Genomic DNA, 18,357 nt, shown 5'->3' with positions numbered 1-18,357 from the left:
AAAGTCCATGAGACTCTTAATGAACCACCAGAAAACCAGAAGTGGCGCTGTGGCTCAAGTGGTAGAGTGCTAGCCTTGAGCTGAAGAGCTGAGGGACAGCGCCCAGGCCCAGGGTTCAAGCCCCGTGATCAGAGACACAGACTGGGGGGGGGGGGGGGGGGACAGAACTTCATTCTCCAGTCTCTCACTTCTAGATTCTGACAGTAAACGGATGCACGCTGTCAGATTTTTAACTCTAGGATAGAATTCAGTGTAAAGACAGAAACATTCTACTGGGGACTGGCAGAGTAGTTCAAGTGGTAGAGCGCCTGGCTGGTAAATAAGAGGCCAGGGTTCAAACCCCAGTACTGCCAAGTAAGAAAAGAAATACGCTATTTGAAGCAAAGTGAAAGCTAATTGGCAAGTCAGGTATGATTGCACACACCTCCAATCCCAGCACCAGCAGGAGGAAGGGCCAGGAGGACTGTGAGTTTGAGGCCAGCCTGGGCTACCTGGGTATCTATGTATGTATGTATGTATGTATGTATCTATCCATCCATCTATCTATCTATCTATCTATCTATCTATCTATCTATCTATGTATCTATGTATGTATGTATGTATGTATGTATGTATGTATGTATGTATGTATGTATCTATCTATCTATCTATCTATCTATCTATCTATCTATCTATCTATCTATCTATCTCAGCCAGCCCAGTGACACATGCCTGTAATCCTAGCCATTCAAAAGGCTGAGAACTGAGATCCAGGCTCAAAGCCAGTCCCAGCACCAAAAAGCCTAAAGTACTGAGGGACCAAATGGTGGAGTGAAAAAGCTCAAGGGAAAAGCATGTATGCCCCAAGTTCAAACCAAAGAAAAAAAAGTCCGTTTATAGCGGTTTAAAGAGAAGCGCTTACCTCGTGTGGATCCTTTGGTGTCACAGATTGTCACTGCCACCAGATTCTGCTTCAGACAGCAGCTCGTGGGCAGGGCAGGACCTGGGGCTACGGAGAATACAGGAGTAGGTCGGCACCCCGGGTCACGGCATGCTAGGGTCAGCGTTGGGGTCCTGTGGCAGCCCCCCCCTTTGAACAATCAACACATACTTAAAAAAAAATGCCTAACAAGGGAGAAACGGGGAACACAAGGAAGGGGTGACAGTGTCCCAGAAAAAAAGAAATGGACTCATCACCTGACTCATGAAAGAGTAAATAACCCCTGTACAGCACACCTTAATAATAACTATATATATATATATATATATATATATTAATATATATATATTATATATATATATATATATAATATATATAATTAATATATATATATATATATTAAGGGGAGGGTCTGAGGGGGAGGGGCAGGGCGGAGGGAGAGCCTGCTCAGAACAGCCAGCCGCTGGTTGAGATTGAGTTGAGGAAGGGGAGGTGGGGGGGGGTGGGAGAGAGCCTCATCAAGGTCCAAGGTCTGCATGCGTCTGTCAGGATGAAGCTCCGGGGCTGGGAAGGTGGCTCCGTGGTAGAGCGCTCATCTAGCATGCACGAAGCCCTGGGTTCGAGTCCTCAGCACCACATACACAGAAAAAGCCGGAAGTGGCGCGGTGGCTCAAGCGGTAGAGCACCAGCCTGGAGCCAAAGAAGTTCAGGGACAGCGCCCAGGCCCTGAGTTCAAGCCCCAGGACTGGCAAACTAACAAACACCGCAGTGCTACCAAAAAGAAAGCAGAATGTCCAGGAGAGACGGGGCTGGCCGGCCGTGGGGCAGAGCCCAGGCGAGCGGGCAGGCCTGCGTGCAGGTGCTAGACATCTCATCACCCTGGCCGTGAGCGGCGCTGAATGTCCACCCTCGGGCATCTGATCATTAAGGCCGTGAGCAGCCCGGCGTGCAGGCCCCGGGCGCCCTGCCTGGCTCAGTGCCCCTGGAAGACTTGCCTTGGAACCCAGAGGTGCCAGAACGAGCAGCCAATCAGAAGGGCTGGAGGAGTGTAGCATACGTATGCAGCCAATCAGAGGAGTTGAGGAGTACCCACAGCCAATCAGAAGGGCTGGTGGAGTGTGGCATGTTTGCAGCCCATTGGAGGGGCTGTGGGGGGGGTGGAGTGCTCATGCAGCCAATCAGAGGGGCTGGAGGAGTGTGGCGTGCTCATGCAGCCAATCAAAGGGGTTGAGGAGGAACACTAGCAGCCAATCGGGCTGGAGTGGTGTGAGGGTTTGCAGCCAATCAGAAGGGCTGGAGGCGTGGGGGGAGCTGCTGAGGAGCCTCTGATTGGGTCTGGGCACTGACATGTCTATGACCTGTCCAGTGATCGTGATCACGACTCCTACAGACGTCCTTTGCACACACCCCACCCCAGACCCTGCTTGTCCTGGACACTTCTGCCTACTGGGAGCTCTGATTGTGTGTGTGCATTGTGCACACGCCAGCTTGGACTTGAATTCAGAGCCCAGGTATTGCCCCTAAGCCTTTTCTGCTCAAAGCCAGAGCTATACCACTGGGGCCTCGGCTCCACTGGTTACTTCTTGGTGGTTTTTTCCAACCACGATCCTCAGATCTCAGCCTCCCGAGTAGCCGGGAGGACAGACAGCGTGGGCCAGTGGCGCCCCGGCTCTGATCACTGTTTTCTTCAACTAAGATTTGCCTTGTTTCCTCTCCATGTCCACCCGTGTTGGAGAGCAAACCAGGACTGGACCCGGGTGCAGTTTACGCATTCAAAGAAACTGCAACGAAACAAAACAAAACCCAGAGATCCACTTTCTACCTCGGTTTATCATCTGTCCTCCAGAGGCTGGGGCCCCTGTAGCCTTGACTTCTCAGTCTTCAGATAGGGGTTCACCACTCCACTCTCTGGCAAAAGCTGAGTGCGGGGAGGCCGATGGTCACATTGGTCTGAACTTCGGAAGCATCTAGAACACGTCCTCTCATCTTCCACGGGGAAGAGCAAGCGGAGCTGAGGATCCTGTGGTTGGTGAAGGGCCTGGGCTCCAGCAGCAACCTGTGACTTTTTGCACGACCTGTTGGAGTTCATTTGAGGAGAACCAGTAACATGAATCCTGTGTGAAGCCGGGCACCGGTGGCTCACACCTGTCATCCCAGCTACTCAGGAGGCTGAGATCTGAGGATCCTGGTTCAAAGCCAGCCTGGGCAGGGAAGTGCATGAGACTCTGATCTCCCATGAACCCCCAGAAAACCAAAGTAGTGCTGTGGCTCAAGTGGTAGAGTGCCAGCCTTGAACTGAAGAGCTTAGGGACAGTGCCCAGGCCCTGAGTTCAAGCCCCACAACCAGCAAAAGAAACAGTCGGAGAAAGGAGACCGATGAGGGATTTTTTTAAATCGAGGCTTCCCAATTGATGTAGAGTTTCGGCTGACCCCTTCCCTCCCGTGTCCCGCAGCAATCACAGCTTGCAGCCCCAAGCACAGGGGCTTGAGGGACAAGAGGGCAGAAGTCCGGGCATTGGGGAAGGCAGGTCCCTGTGGGGGCAGAGGGAGCCCATGGGGGGGGGTGGCCTCCGTTCTGGGTCACACTGTGTCCAGAGGGAGCGTAGATGGAAGCGGTCTGGCCTGAGTCTGGGCCAGCAAGGATTGGGTCATGGCCACAGAAAGTTACAAAACCAGCTGGAAGGAGACAGCTGACAGCAATATCGCTCTGAGATAGAGGCCCTCTGCCCCAGTTCCAAGTCCAAAGTGCAAGGCTTCCCTGCGCCCCGAGATTCACGTAGGATCCGGTGTTCAAGATGGAAAAACGGGGGGTGTACCACACAGGCCCCTGGGGAGGGGCAGCTGGGGGGGGAGCTGGGGGAGGGGGGCGGCCGGTGTGTTTTGCAAGTTGTCCCTTGGTGGTTGTTGTTTTCTAAGACAAGGTCTTTCTGTGTCACCCGGCTGGCTTCAGAGTCTCTGTGTGGGGTGCTAGGATTACAGGCCGGCGTCACCACGGCTGGCCTGGATTGGGTGTTTTAGCATGTGTTATTTATCAAATGCTACCTGTGTTCCTCTGTGGGTGTGCTGGGGGGGGGAGGTCGGGTGACTTTCACACTTGCAGCTTGTCCTTGGCCACTGCAGAAAAAATGGACATTTCCATGTCCTAAGAAGCAAACCGGGGGCTGGGAAGGTGGCTCAGTGTCCACTGCTCGCCTAGCATGCATGAAGTCCTGGCTTCCATCCCTCTGCACCACAAACACAGAAAAAGCTGGAAGTGGTGCCGTGGCTCAAGTGGTAGAGCGCCAGCCTAGAGCTAAAGAAGCTCAGGGACAGCGCCCAGGTCCTGAGTTCAAGCCCCAGGACTGGCACTAAAAAAAAAAAAAAGAAGTAAAGAGACATTCCCTGCTGCTGGTTTTGTCACTGAATATCCCATGCGCTTGGAGAGCCGGGGTGAAGCAAGGGCTGAGGGAGGGGAGAGGCGGGCAGTGGCCTGCCTGTGCAAATCTGTCTTCTCGGGACGTGTTCGGAAAACGCCATGCCAGTGTGATCTGACTCGGGGGCCTCCAGTGTCCAAAGGTCAGGTCTATGTGCCAAGAGCAGGCCGAGTTCAGAGTTAGCAGCAACCGTAAAAGGATCGTTAGTGTGTGTGGTACCATCTGGAGACACGCTCTGGCCTCGTGATCCAGACAGGTGTGGCCCGGGATGCATGCAGACACCGGAGCACAAAGCTCAAATCAGGGTGTGTGTGTGTGTGTGTGTGTGTGTGTGTGTGTGTGTGTGTATGTGTGTGTGTATGTGTGTGTGTACGTGTGTGTGTGCATGCAGCCCTGGGGATGCAACCCAGGGTCCCGGGCAGACGAGGAAAGCAGTCTCCACTGAGCCTCAAATAAACCATTTAAAAACTAGGGCAGGGGCTGGGCAGGTGGCTCCCTGGTAGAGCGCTCACCTAGCATGCACGAAGCCCCGGGTTCGATTCCTCAGCACCACATACGCAGAAAAAGCTGGAAGTGGCACTGTGGCTCAAGTAAGAGCGCTCGCCTTGAGCACAGAGGGGCTCAGTGGCTAGCCCCTGGGTTCAAGCCCCGCAATTGACAACAATAAAGTTGCTCTTTCCTGCACCCCCCAAAAACGGGGGGACAGAGGGTGAACAGACGCAGCTGTGGTCCTGACTGGACAACTTCTGGGAGGAGGGGCGGGAGGGGATAGAGGCACTCTATTTCACGCGGGGAGGCGGTAGCTCACGCCAGTCACCCCCGCAGATCCCCATCTCCCAGCCACCCCCTTCCCCGACTTGTGGAAGGAAGGACTCTGTGTCCAGTGCTCCGTCCCTGGCAGCAGGTTGGATCTGTTACGGACGTTTCTTGGAGGAGGGTATCTGGCGGCGCGACCTTGGCTGAGGACGGGGTTAGGCAATCTTCTTGGCTGGGAACCTGCCCGCACCACCCCAGCCACGGGCCGTGGGGGAGGGGTCACAGCTGAGCACAGGCCGGCCCGGCCGCCCCACCCCCACGGGGGACAGCCAGCCAGCGCCGGCCCCATCGCCCGGACACCGTGTCCCCAGTGTTCCCGAGAAAGCCTATTGTTCCGGGAGAATTCCCCAGGCCCGGCAGATAAACAAGGCCACGCGCAGCCCTGGTCACTCAGCCCAGAGGACTTGAGTCCAGCAGCCCCCGGCCTGAAGCTAAAAATGAGGGCGTAGCCCGGCCCTGAGCCCTGGGTGCCCTGTCAGAGCCCACACGGGGGGGGGGGGGGGTCAGACCCCCCCCCCAGGCCTCTGGCTACCGTCCTGTCTAGAGACGCCCAGGCCCAGCCGCCTCACTGTGGCCTTTGTCCCACAGAAACAATGGAGCAGGAAAACAAGCCAGGGAGGAAGGGCTGGGGTGGGACCTGGGGCTCCACAGTCACCCATGGACGACTCGGGGGCTCTGGGTCCTGTCCACCCGAGACAGACCCACAGACAGGAGCCACGCGGTGTGGCCCTGGGACGCCACCCTCCCCCCTTCTCCCCCTTCCCTCCCTCCCACCCTCCTGCCTCCCTTTCTTTTCCTGTGCTGGGAATTGAACTCAAGACCTAGAGAAGCTAGACAGGCTCTCTACTTCCAATGCTATTTCAATTTTTAAAAACAGGTGATTTTTTAATTTCTATCTTGGGTTTTTTTCGTGTGTGTGTGTGTGTGTGTGTGTGTGTGTGTGTGTGTGTGTCTGTCTGTCTGTCTGTCGTGGGGCCTGAACTCGGCCTGGGCGCTGTCCCTCAGTTCTTCAGCTCAAGGCTAGCACTCTACCACTTGAGCCACAGCACCTCTTCTGGCTTTTTCTATGTATGTGGTACTGAGGAATTGAACCCAGGGCTTCCTGCATGCTAGGCAAGTGCTCTACCCCTGAGCCAGTTTTCCAGCCTAAAAATGTGTACTTTTAAAAATATATAACATATTTCTACGTTAATATATTTCATATAATAATGCGAAAATTCAAATATGGCTGCAAGTGTATATAGGTATATATGCATGTTTATATACTTGCATATATACTCATGCGTGTGTGTGTGTGTGTGTGTGTGCACTCGCGTGTGTGTCCTCGGTGGGCGGCTGGCCAGTGGGCCTCCACACCCAGCCTGGCTGTCAGGTGCCCTGGAGGCTGCTGCTCCCCACTGGCTCCCCACCCCAGGCCGGACTCACCGCCCCGAGGCTGAAATGAGTTTCCTCCTTCCCTAGCCCCGCACTCTGTGTGCTGGAGGATTGCACAAGCACACACGCCCAAACACTCCTTTTCTTAAGCTCTTTGGAGAGAGAGGGCTGTAACTCTCCACTACCTGTAGCCACGTCTGCCCTGATAAGAAAGCCTTCCCTCACCTCCACCACAACCGCTTTGTGGCAGAGGGTGAAGAGGAGGAGGAGGAAGAAGAAGAGGAAGAGGGGGAGGAGGAGGAAGAGGAGAGGAAGAAGAGGAAGAAGAAGAGGAGGAGAAAGAGGAGGAGGAGGAGGAGGAGGAGGAGGAAATGTTGGCAGGAAAAGTGTTTCTCATTACCTTGTTACGTTGTCAGGGGAAAAAGGCAATAAGGGGCTGAAAAAGAAGCCAGGGCACCCGCCTGTCATCCCAGCGACTCAGGAGGCTGAGATCTGAGGATCGCGGTTCACAGCCAGCCTGGGCAGGAAAGTCCGTGTGACTCTGATCTCCAATAAACCACTCAGAAAACTGGAAGTGGTGCTGTGGCTCAAGCGGCAGAGCACCAACCTTGAGCTGAAGAGCTGAGGGACAGCGCCCAGGCCCAGAGTTCAAGACCCAGGACCAGCACAAAACAACAACAAAATCAGATCAAAACTCCCTGGAGGCCGGGGGACCATGTGTCTCAGGTTCCAGGCCCTGAGTTCTGCCCCTAGCAGTGACAGTCTCAGTGTGGACGGAGACTCGTGGGAGAGGGGGGCTCTTTAATGTGGGAGGGGACCCCTCACAGGGCAGAGGTGATGGGCGTGCCTGGCCGCCGGTCCTGTCCCCTGCCGGCCACTTCTACTCTCCACGAAGCATGTTCCCCCCCGCCCCCCCATCAGAGGGACACGAGGCCTCCCCACACGTGTGGGAAAGAGGACGAAAAGCCCCCGTCACCATCGGGGGGGGGGGGCACTAGGCCCAGCGGTCACGGTGCGTCCCTCGCCAGCCGTCCACTCACACGTACGAAGGCGTTTTCTCTGGGACTCTGCGATGCGGACTCCTCACTTGCACACGTACTGCTCCACGGGCCGCGAGCACTTCCTGCAGCGCACGAAGCAGCACCAGTGGAACCGGTGGACGCGTGGCGCAGGCAGTAGTCGGGGCTGGGGTCCAGGTAGACCAGGTCGTCGGGCGTGGGCCGCGTGAAGCGGCTGTGGAGCGGCTATCTGCTACACTGCCAAAGGGCCAGGGAGGGCTCAGCCTCGTCCCGGGAAGCTGCATTACTGGGGCTTGAACTCGGGGCCTGGGCGCTGTCCCTCAGCTCTTCAGCTCAAGGAGGGCACTCTACTGCTTGAGCCACAGCGCCCCCTTCTGGTTTTCTGGTGGTTTATGGGAGATGAGAGTCTCACAGACTTTCCTGCCTGGGCTGGCTTTGAACCGCGATCCTCAGATCTCAGCCTGCTGAGCCTGGGCCTGGTAAACTGTCCCATTGTCTGCAAGACCACTTTCTCCGCCCCAGGGCCCCCGGGCACCTCCTGGGAGGGGCTGAGGGAGTGGGGGGGGGGCGCTCACCCCCAGGGGTCATTTCCTTTGAAAACAAATCTACCCCAGAGGAAGTCACGGAGTTCCCAGCTAGGACCAAGCAGAAGGGCTTGGAACTCCGGCTCTCGCTTCCACACGGTGTGCAGACCCGGGGCGTCATGCACACCACCACCACCACCACCCCAAAAAAACCCAAAAACACCCACAATTTTCTGGGGACTGAGTGAGTGTGACCAGCTGAGCGCTTCTTTTAGATTTCTCTTGGAGATGTGTCTCCCCCTCAGCTCCGGGAACCCCGAAGGTCTCCGCAGCCTCCCCTGGTCCCCCCTTCCTCTCCCACCGCATGTGCTTAGATCTCAGGTGGTTTGGAGGAGGGGAGGGAGGTGAATGGCTGACACCCCATCTCCACAACCACTTCAAAGACCGGCCCTGCCATTACCCGTCCGTCCCACATGCCCGGGCCTGGGCCAGGCCGGACATTGCTGTGGAAATGACCCTTGGGTTTAGAGGCAGCCAACGGACCACAGGAAGGAGGAAGCAGGAAGCTTCTAGAACTGTGTACCTTTCCCCTAAGCCCCACTGACTGGGGAACAAACACCCCACAGACAGACAGACAGGGAGGGCAGGATCTCAGCCAAACAAACCCGAGACACAGTTGCTCTGTAGCTCACGGCCCGTCTCCTGCAGTGCGCACGGCCATGTTTTTGTTTTGTTCTCTTCATATTTTATAAGCTCCTTCTGTGTGTGTGGGGGGGGGGGCAAGGGATGCTCCCAATTTTAGACCCTTCCTGTTTAACTCAAACAATAATAATAATGAGATACCAGGCCGGGCCTAGCTCACCGTCAAGCCCACCCCCTGTGTAAGTAAGAAGGCCCTGAGTTCAAACCCAAGCACTACCAAAAAAAAAAAAAAGGTAGACTTAAAAACCCAATTTTAAGCCGGGCGCCAGGGGCTCACGCCGGTCATCCCAGCTACTCAGGAGACTGAGAGCTGAGGATCGTGGTTCAAAGCCAGCCCGGGCAGGCTGGAAAGACATGAGACTCTAACTTCCAATGAACAACAACAACAACAACAACAACAACAACAACAACAACAACAATAATAATAATAATGATGATGTCTGGCTGGGCTGTCCTGCCTGCAGAGGTCTCGCTGGGCCTCTGGCCTTGCAGGGCTGAGACCCCCCAGAGGAGGAAGCCCCCCCGCCCCCCGCTCCCCATTTCCCCCCGGCCCCCCCCCACCCTGCGGCCCGCCTCGTTGTTCTGCAGGTTCACGAGCGCGTGCCCTGCTCCTCCGAGCCCCGGGCCGGGCTCCGCTCCCGCGTGTCCACAAACTCCCGGGTGAAGCGGTAGGCGTCGTCCACGTTGTCCCCACAGCCTCCCCACAGCCAGTCCCAGGGCAGCTCCCGCGGATGCGCGGCCCGGCTGCAGCCGCAGGTGGACAGCGCGCTCTCCCGGCAGGCCCGGGCGATGGTGTCCACCACCCCGGCCGCGCTGACCGCGTGCGTGAAGGCTGCCTCCCGGCTGCCTGTTGGGGGGGACCAGGGTGGGTGACAGCCCCTGAACCACCGATTACCTCCCTCCCGCCTGGCCAGGCCTGCCCTGCCCTGCCCAGCCCTGCCCTGCCCTGCCCTGCCCTGCCCTGCCCTGCCCAGCCCTGCCCTGCCCTGCCCGGTCCTGCCCGGCCCTGCCCTGCCCTGCCCAGCCCTGCCCAGCCCTGCCCTGCCCAGCCCTGCCCTGCCCTGCCCTGCCCTGCCCGGCCCTGCCCAGCCCTGCCCAGCCCAGCCCTGCCCTGCCCTGCCCGGCCCTGCCCTGCCCTGCCCAGCCCTGCCCAGCCCTGCCCTGCCCAGCCCTGCCCTGCCCAGCCCTGCCCTGCCCAGCCCTGCCCTGCCCAGCCCTGCCCTGCCCTGCCCTGCCCTGCCCGGCCCTGCCCGGCCCTGCCCTGCCCTGCCCAGCCCTGCCCTGCCCTGCCCTGCCCTGCCCTGCCCAGCCCTGCCCTGCCCTGCCCTGCCCTGCCCAGCCCTGCCCTGCCCTGCCCTGCCCTGCCCTGCCCTGCCCTGCCCTGCCCTGCCCAGCCCTGCCCTGCCCAGCCCTGCCCTGCCCTGCCCTGCCCTGCCCAGCCCTGCCCTGCCCTGCCCTGCCCTGCCCTGCCCTGCCCGGCCCTGTCCTGCCCTGCCCGGCCCTGCCCTCAGTGCAGAAGGTGAGTCACTGTTGTGTCCCCCACCTCCCGTGCATGCCCACCCTGGGGCTTGAACTCGGGGCCTGGCGTGCAGCCCTCCTGAGCTTCTTAAGCTCAAGGCTGTTGCTCTTGCACTCCAGCCACAGCTCTGCTTCCGGAGCGCGGAGCTTCACGGGGGCAGGAGCTGCCTGGGCTGGTGTGGAACTGCAATCCTCAGATCTCAGCCTCTCGGGCTGCCAGGATGAGAGGTGTGAGCCACCAGCATGGGGCTAGAAGCTTGTTATCGGTGTGTGTGTGCGTGCGCGTGTGTGTGCGAGTACGTGCGCACGTGCACGCACGTGTACACGCATGCACGTGGTCCTGGGGCTTAAACTCAGGGCCTAGGCACTATTGTAAAAAAATAAAAAGAAGGGGCCAGGAAGGTGGCTCAAGGGTAGCATGCTCACCTCACACGCATGAAGCCCTGGGTTCAACTCCTCAGTACCACAGACACAGAAAAAACCGGAAGTGGTGCTGTGGCTCAAGTGGTAGAGCGCCAGCCTTGAGCTGAAGAGCTGAGGGACAGAGCCCAGGCCCAGAGTTCAGGCCCCACGACTGGAAAAAAAATGATAAAAAAGATAACCCAGCCAACAGGGTGCTAGGCAGAGGGGGGGGAGGGAGGGAGGGAGGGAGGGAGGGAGGGGAGGAGAGAGAGGAAGGGAGGGAGGGAGAGGGAGAGGGAGAAAGCACCCCATGTCAATGCAACCCTTCCCAGGCTGCCACGGCCTGGGTGAAGGTGCCCCACGCCCTGACGGCCTCTGCTGCCCTCTAGTGGCAGGAGCGGCGCCCGCCGGGGCTGCCCTGAGTCTGGGCCCCCCCGGGCCCGCAGCACGGGCCAGCAGGCAAGATGAGGCCCAGCGGAGGCCTCCAGTGGAGCTGAGGGTCAGGAGCTGCCATCAACCCGCCAGGACTGGGGGTCCGGGGTGGAGGCCACTCTGTCACCCGCCTGGCTGTCCCCACCATGGACTAACAGCACTTTCCCAGGCAGGAAAGTCCATGAGACTCTGACCGCCAATGAACCACCAGAAAACGGGAAGTGGTGCTGTGCTCAGGTGGTAGAGTGCCCGCCGTGAGCTGAAGAGCTGAGGGACAGCACCCAGGCCCAGAGTTTGAGCCCCAAGACCAAAAAATAAAAATTTAAAAATGCATATATATACACACACATATATGGTATTATAATAATACACATATATTATGTGGTACTTAATAAAACATATTACAATAAAATATATATATTATACTGTACAATACAGTATGTTATTTGTTATATAACTTAGTATTACATATTAATTAACACATACTATTACTTGATGATATATTACATTGTTACATTATAATTAATATATTGTGTATATTAATAACATATCATATAGCATATAGTATATTATCTTACTGTATAATACAATTATGTATTATATGCATTTATATAGTATATATTAATATACCATATGTTATGTAATATATAATTACATATGTATTATGATATGTATAATATATAATATTTAACATGATATATCATAAAGGAATAGGCTTCTATGTATTAATAATATCATATGTGACATATAATAAAGGAATAGGTTACTCTGTGTTAATGTGAAATTATATGTAGTATATAATAGGCTACTATGTGTTAATGTGATATCATATGCGGTATATAATAGGTTACTATGTGTTAATGTGATATCATATGCGGTATATAATAGGTTACTATGTGTCAATGGGATATCATGTGTGGTGTATAATAGGGTATTATGGGATATCATGTGTGGTGTATAATAGGGTATTATGGGATGTCATGTGTGGTGTATAATAGGGTATTATGGGATGTCATGTGTGGTGTATAATAGGTTATTATGGGATGTCATGGTGCTGTATGACAGGTTACTATGGGATGTCATGGTGCTGTATGACAGGTTATTATGGGATGTCATGGGTGCTGTATGACAGGTTATTATGGGATGTCATGGGTGCTGTATGACAGGTTATTATGGGATGTCTTGTGTGGTGTATAATAGGGTATTATGGGATATCATGTGTGGTGTATAATAGGGTATTATGGGATATCATGTGTGGTGTATAATAGGGTATTATGGGATGTCATGTGTGGTGTATAATAGGTTATTATGGGATGTCATGGTGCTGTATGACAGGTTATTATGGGATGTCATGGTGCTGTATGACAGGTTATTATGGGATGTCATGGGTGCTGTATGACAGGTTGCTGGGTGTTACCGATATGCAATATGGGATCTGATGGTGGTGTTTATAATACTGCAATTATAATACATGGGTATGTTTTTATTACGCTCCACACACAAGTGTGCAAATCAAGTCCTGACCGGAGGCCCTGCGGCACCGCGGGCAGCTCCTCCACTCCGCGCGCCTTCCTCTCCCCTCCCTCTCCCCTCCGCTTCCATTCGAACCCGCCAGGCCCCGGGACGCCCGCGCGCAGGCGCACACGGCCCCACGGCCGCCGGGAAGCCCGCGCGCAGGCGCACACTGCCCCACAGCCGCCGGGACACCCGCGCGCAGGCGCACACAGCCCCACGGCCTCCGGGACGCCGCGCCCCGCGCAGGCGCACACGGTCCCACGGCCTCCGGGACGCCCGCGCGCAGGCGCGCCCCGGCCGCCTCCCCGCGCACGCGCGCCGCGCCTCTTACCGATCTGCAGGACGCGGCCGAAGCCGGCGTCGTCGTCCACCGTGGAGCAGTTCCCCCGGCGCCGCCGGAACTGGTGCTGGCACTCGCGGACGCCGGCCCGCGCGCCCGCCCCGACGAAGGCCATGAGCTCCCGGTGCAGCCGGCACAGCGGCCGCCGGCTCGACGACAGCCCGGGCAGCCGGCCGCACGCGGGGGCGCCGGGGGCGCGGGGCCCAGCGCCAGCGCCCTGCGGGGGGCGCGGGTCAGCCCGGGTCAGAGGTCAGCCCGGGTCAGAGGCTCTGCCCGGGTCAGAGGTCAGCCCGGGTCAGAGGTCAGCCCGGGTCAGAGGCTCAGCCCGGGGTCAGAGCTCAGCCCGGGTCAGAGGTCAGCCCGGGTCAGAGCTCAGCCCGGGTCAGAGGTCAGCCCGGGTCAGGGCTCAGCCCGGGGTCAGAGGTCAGCCCGGGTCAGAGGTCAGCCCGGGGTCAGAGCTCAGCCCGGGTCAGAGGGTCAGCCCGGGGTCAGAGCTCAGCCCGGGTCAGAGGCTCAGCCCGGGTCAGAGCTCAGCCCCGGTCAGAGCTCAGCCCGGGTCAGAGGTCAGAGCTCAGCCGGGGTCAGAGGCTCAGCCCAGGTCAGGGCTCAGCCAGGGTCAGAGCTCAGCCCGGGGTCAGAGGCTCAGCCCGGGTCAGAGCTCAGCCCGGGGTCAGAGGCTCAGCCAGGGTCAGAGCTCAGCCCAGGTCAGAGGTCAGAGCTCAGCCCGGGGTCAGAGCCTCAGCCAGGGTCAGAGCTCAGCCCGGGTCAGAGGCTCAGCCCGGGTCAGAGGCTCAGCCCGGGTCAGAGGTCAGCCCGGGGTCAGAGGTCAGCCCGGGGTCAGAGCCTCAGCCCGGGTCAGAGGCTCAGCCCGGGTCAGAGCTCAGCCCGGGCGGGGTCAGAGGCTCAGCCCGGGGTGCGGGCCCTGGGACCCCCCCACTCCCCAGTCAGAGGCTCAGCCCGGGGTGCGGGCCCTGGACCCCCTCCCCCAGTCAGAGGCTCAGCCCGGGGTGCAGGCCCTGGACACCCCTCACAGTCCCAGCCACTCAGATGTAGGAGGCCTGAGGTGGCCAGGGAACCCTAGGTGCTCCTTGGAAGATCCCGGTTCAAAGCCACCAGGAGGAAAGCGGGGCTGTGGCTCAGGTGGTAGAGCACTAGCCTTGAGCACAACAGCTTGGGCCCTGAGTTCAAGCCCCAGGACAGGCACAAATAAAAAAGCAAAACAAAACCCAACAAGGATTAAAAAGGCCAGCCGGGCACTGTGGCCCACTCCTGTAATCCTGGCTGCTTGGGAAACGGCGGCCAGGTCAGAAGGATGACAGTTCAAGGCCAAGCCCAGGCACAAAGTGTCCAAGACTCTGCCTGGACCACTAGGAAGCTGGGTCTGGCCTTAGCTCAGACAGGAGGACCACGGGCCGGGTGGGCCTGGGCCTAAAGGCAAGAAAGAGCAGAACAGAGCAGACAAGGGCTGCGGGGTGTGGCTCAAGTGGCAGAGCACCCGCCTGACACCCTAGTAAAATGCCAAAAACAAAGCTGGACAGAAAGACAGACAGGGCACCCAGACGGAGCAAAGCTGGGGTTGGCGCCCTGCATGTCGGTCAGCTCAGCCAGGACCGTGGCTGGAGGCCCACAGCGAGCCGGCCACGCTCTACTCGCCCCTCAAGTACTGGTCAGTAGGAATCGCACCAAAGACGAAGGTGTACGTGTGCAAATTATTTATACCCGCATCCTTTTGTTTGTTTTTCGTCAGTCATGGGGATTGAACTCTGGGCCTGGGCGCTGTCCCTCAGCTCTTCAGCTCAAGGCAGGCGCTCTACCACTTGAGCCACAGCGCCACTTCTGATTTTCTGGTGGTTCATGGGAGATCAGAGTCTCACAGCCTTCCCTGCCCGGGCTGGCTTTGGACTGTAATCCTCAGATCTCAGCCTCCCGAGTAGCTGGGATGACAGGCGTGAGCCACGGACACCAGGCTTTTTGTTTTCTCTTTTTCCGAGATGTCTCTCTGACAGGTTTTCACCAGGGTATGGCACCCCAGCCCTTCCGGTGTTACCCCAGGAGACCCCCTCCACACACGCACACACGCACTCACCACCAGGAGCTGGCCTCGGTCAGCAGCTGGGCACAGCTGGGGAGCAGGGCCAGGGGCCGGGGCAGCAGCAGCAGGAGCAGGCTGGGCATGGTGGGCGTCGGCCCGGCCTGGTGCCCTGGGGCCCAGGCCTGCTGAGGAGGGGCTTCCTGGAGGAAAGAGAACCAAGGGGGCGTCCTTGAGCAGATGGGGCCCACGGGAGAGGCGGGCTCCAGGAAGCGGGGCTGGAGCGGCCCAGCACCCAGCTCTGTCCCTTCCAGACTCTCCTTCCCAGTGCGGTCTTCCTCACCCCTGCTCAGGGCGCACCACGCCGGCCGGCCCCGGTGGAGAGGGGGACCCCCAACGCCACCCCTGGGCTCACGCTCCTCCTTCAGGCTCCTCTTGGAGGAGGAGTTGAAGCCAGGGAGGCCGGGCGCCGGAGGCTGGTGCCTGGCATCCCAGCCACTCAGGAGGTTGAGATGAGGTCTGAGGATTGCAGTTCAAAGCCAGCCCGGGCGGCAAAGTCGGTGAGACTCTTCTCTCCAGTGAACCACCAAAAAGTCAGAAGTGGCGCTGTGGCTCAAGTGGTAGAGCGCCAGCCTAGATCACAAAAGCTCAGAGACGGTGCCCAGGCTGAGTTCATGCCCCGGGAGGTGAGACAAGCCTCTCCTATCCCCCCATCTGGGTCCCCGTGGAGCCTCCAAACAGTCCTGCACCCCAGCCCACGCGCTCCGCGCCCCCAGCCCCAGCGGGACGGGGTGGCAGGTGTGTGGGTCCTGGAGCACCAAGCCAAGGCGGTTGGCCAGGGCTGGATGCATGCAGCCTCTCCCCACCGGAGGTCTTGGCTGGGGGGGTGGGGCCTGGTCCGCAGGTGTGTGGAGACAGTGGTCAGATCAGAGGAGGGACCGGACCGGCTCCCCGGCTTTGTCATGCAGAGTCTGCTCAGAAGTGTTCTTTGAGGGGACCCCCCCCTTCATCCCCTAGGGCTGGGGATGGACCGGAGTCACTGGAGTTGGTGCAGAGATAGAACTGCAGCTGAGCTAATGGGTTTATGGGGTGGGGGTGCCTGGAGAAGCTTCAAAGAGCTGCCCCGTCCCAACAGCCCAGCCCTGGACCCGCCCCTGTGAGTCTCCAACCCCTCCCCGGCTGGCCCCTGCACCCCACACCCCACCCTCATGCCCACCCTGTCCCCCAGGCCAGGCCAGGGCCGGTCACCTCCCTCCAGGGAGGCAGCTCCACTGGCCACAGTGCCTGGGTTCTGTGCCCAGCCGGGGCGCCGTGTGTGTGTGTGTGTGTGTGTGTGTGTGTGTGTGTGTGTGTGTGTCCGTCTGTCCGTGAGTGTCTGTCCTGAGGCTTGAACTCAGGCCTGGGCACTGCCCCTAAGCTTTTTCACTCAAGGCTGGTGCTCAGCCCCTTGAGCCACAGCGCCACTGCTGGCTTTCTGCTGGTTCATTGGAGATAGAGTCTCAGGGAACTTTCTCAGAGCTGAAGATGGGGTGGAGGAGAACAAAGAGCCAGGGAGGGAGAGAGGGAGGGAGGGAGGCCCCGGCCGGGACCCTCCCGCAGCTCTGCCCCCCCTGCGTGTGACCCCGCTGGGGGCTGCGTCTGCAGGAATCGGGGTCCCCACTCGGGAGCGGGGTGCTGGGGGCCGGCCCCGCGCACCCCCAGCCGGGGGCTCCCGCTTCAGTGGTGGTCAGGGCAGGCTCCGGGGAGGGGCAGGCCGCCCAGGATCGGCGTGGGCTCCGCTCTGCGCCTCCCTCCTCCCCCATTCCCGGGATCTCCCGGCAAACACGCGCAGAGGCCCCGGGTTCAAACCCAGCCCTGCCCACACCAGTGACAGACACAAACCCGCAGCCAGCGGCCCCCCACGCGGAGCCGGGCACAGCGGGGACCCACAAAAAGAAGGATCCAGAAGGAGGAAAGCGAAGGCTGGCTGCGCGGGCCAGCGGGCGCCGTCAGCCCGGGGACCCGGGGGGGGGGGGGGGGCTGAGGACCGGGGTTCAAAGCCGGCCTGGGCAGGAGGAGCGAAGGCTGCGGCGCCGTGGGAGAGCGCCGGCCTCGAGCTGCAGGGCTCGGGACCACGGGCCGCCCTGCGGTGGGGACCCTGCCCGGCGGGGCCTCCCCCACCCGCCCCGCCCCGCGGGGCCTCCCCCGCCCCGCCCCGCCCCGCCCCGCCCGGCCCCCCGCTCCCCCCTTCAGCGCTGTCATGCCGTGGAATAAACCCGGCGGCCGGCTCGGCTGTGTGGAGTCCCATTTATTCGTCGGGGCCGCAGGCGCCTGGGGGAGGGCGGGGGGGGAGGAGGGAGGCTCCGGGCCCCGCTTCCTCCTCGAGGAGGCTCCGGGCCTTGAACCGGGCCGGGCGCTGTCCCTGCGCCGTCTGCCGCGGGAGCCACGGCGCCGCCGGGGACCGTCGCAGCCCCGGGGCGCGCCTGCGCGTGCGTGCGTGCGTGCGTGCGCGTGCCTGCGTCGGTGCGCGCGCCTGGGTGTGCACGCGCGCCGGTGTGTGCGCGCCTCCTCGTGCGCGCGCCCCTCCGCGAGAACGCGGAGCCCGAGCCCTTCCCGCAGCGCCGGCCGGAAGCCGAGCGAGGGACCCGGAAGGTCCGCCGGCGGGACCCGGAAGCCAGGGCGGATGATTCTAGAACATCCCTCCAGAAGGTTCCCGAAGCTAGCCTGGCGCGGGCCGGGCTTCGGCCTCCCCCGCCCGGGGCTGGGAGGGCCTCGCGGAAGTGGGTGATGGGCGCCGGGCACCCCCGGGAGGGCGGGGCCGGGTGCCGAGGGCGCGCGGCGGCCCGGCGCCGACAGGGTTAACCCGGCGGGGTGGGGCGGGGGCGGGGAAGGAACTCGGTTTCCCGGGCAACGGCCCCGCCCATTCCGGCCTCGCCGGCGCGTACCATTGGCGGGCGGCGGCGGGGGGAGCCGGGCGGCGGGCCGCGCACGCGCGGAGGAGGGGCGGCGGCGGCGCGTACCACTCGCGGGCGCCGGCGGGGGGAGCCGAGCGCTTGTACGCGTGCGCGCGCGGGGGGGGGGGGCGCCGAGGCGGCGGCGGCGGCGGCGCGTACCACTCGCGGGGGTGTGTGTGGCGTGGGGGGGGGGGGAGCCGGGCGCTACCAAGGCCGCGCGCGCTCGCGGGGCCGGCGGGGGGGGGGGGCGGCGGCGGCGGCGCGCCCGCCTCGCCCGCTCCGGGGTCCGCGCCCAGCCGCGCTCGCTCGGGCCGCGCGGGGTCCTCGGCGCCGGGGCTGCCCGGCCGCGGCCGATCTCCGCGGGCGGCGGGGGTGGGGGGGCGCCCCTCCCTCCGCGTCGGCCTCCGGGTTCCCCCCCCCC

At 60.4% G+C, this 18,357-nt stretch overlaps 1 pseudogene; it reads right to left on the bottom strand.

The window, feature by feature from the left end:
- Positions 1 to 7,605: 7,605 nt before the first annotated feature.
- LOC138804543 (protein Wnt-5b-like) lies at positions 7,606 to 15,149 on the bottom strand (annotated as a pseudogene).
- Between the last annotated feature and the right edge of the window lie 3,208 nt (positions 15,150 to 18,357).

Source organism: Dipodomys merriami, unplaced genomic scaffold, assembly GCF_024711535.1.
Source record: "Dipodomys merriami isolate MVZ:Mamm:240054 unplaced genomic scaffold, mDipMer1.0.p SCAF_368, whole genome shotgun sequence".
Classification (NCBI taxonomy): Eukaryota; Metazoa; Chordata; class Mammalia; order Rodentia; family Heteromyidae; genus Dipodomys; species Dipodomys merriami.
Note: the sequence above shows the minus strand (reverse complement) of the source record. Positions and strands in the feature narration are given on the sequence as shown.